Source organism: Arachis stenosperma, chromosome 4, assembly GCF_014773155.1.
Source record: "Arachis stenosperma cultivar V10309 chromosome 4, arast.V10309.gnm1.PFL2, whole genome shotgun sequence".
Taxonomy (NCBI): domain Eukaryota; kingdom Viridiplantae; phylum Streptophyta; class Magnoliopsida; order Fabales; family Fabaceae; genus Arachis; species Arachis stenosperma.
This window is the reverse complement of record NC_080380.1, coordinates 97218819-97219536: the sequence shown is the minus strand read 5'-3', so window position 1 is coordinate 97219536 and position 718 is coordinate 97218819. Positions and strand designations below refer to the sequence as shown.

General features: G+C 40.1%; 1 non-coding gene across 1 annotated transcript; it reads right to left on the bottom strand.

Annotated features, from left to right (window-relative positions):
- Nucleotides 1-301: 301 nt before the first annotated feature.
- Nucleotides 302-409, bottom strand: LOC130977855 (small nucleolar RNA R71). The gene has a single exon (XR_009085528.1). It is a non-coding gene; the product is annotated as a small nucleolar RNA R71 (small nucleolar RNA).
- Between the last annotated feature and the right edge of the window lie 309 nt (nucleotides 410-718).

Below are 718 nucleotides of genomic sequence, written 5' to 3'. Positions count from 1 at the left end.
CAATTCCTGCCAACAACTTTGAGCTTAAGCCTCAATTAGTTTCTCTAATGTAGCAGAATTGCAATTTTTATGGACTTCTATCGGAAGATCCTCATCAGTTCTTAGTTGAATTCTTGCAGATCTGTGATATTGTTAAGACCACTGGGGTTGATCCAGAGGTCTACAGACTTATGCTTTTCCTTTTTGCTGTAAGAGACAGAGCTAGGATATGGTTGGACTCACAACCAGAGAAAGCTTGAACTCTTGGGACAAGTTGGTCAATGCTTTCTTGACCAAATTCTTTCCACCTCAGAAGATGAGCAAGCTTAGAGTGGAAGTCCAAACCTTGAAACAGAAGGAAGGTGAATCTTTCTATGAAGCTTGGGAAAGATACAAGCAATTAATTAAAAGGTGTCCTTCTGACATGCTTCCAGAATGGAGCATCATATGTATATTCTATGATGGTCTGTATGGATTGTCCAAGATGTCATTGGACCATTCTACTGGTGGATCTCTTCATCTGAAAACACCTGCAGAAGCCCAGGAACTCATTGAGATGGTTGCAAATAACCAGTTAATGTACACTTCTAAAAGAAATCCTGTGAATAACGGGATGACTCAGAAGAAAGGAGTTCTTGAGATTGATACTCTGAATGCCATATTGGCTCAGAATAAAATATTGACTCAGCAAGCCAATATGATTTTTCAGAATCTGACTGGATTGCAAGCTGCACCCGGC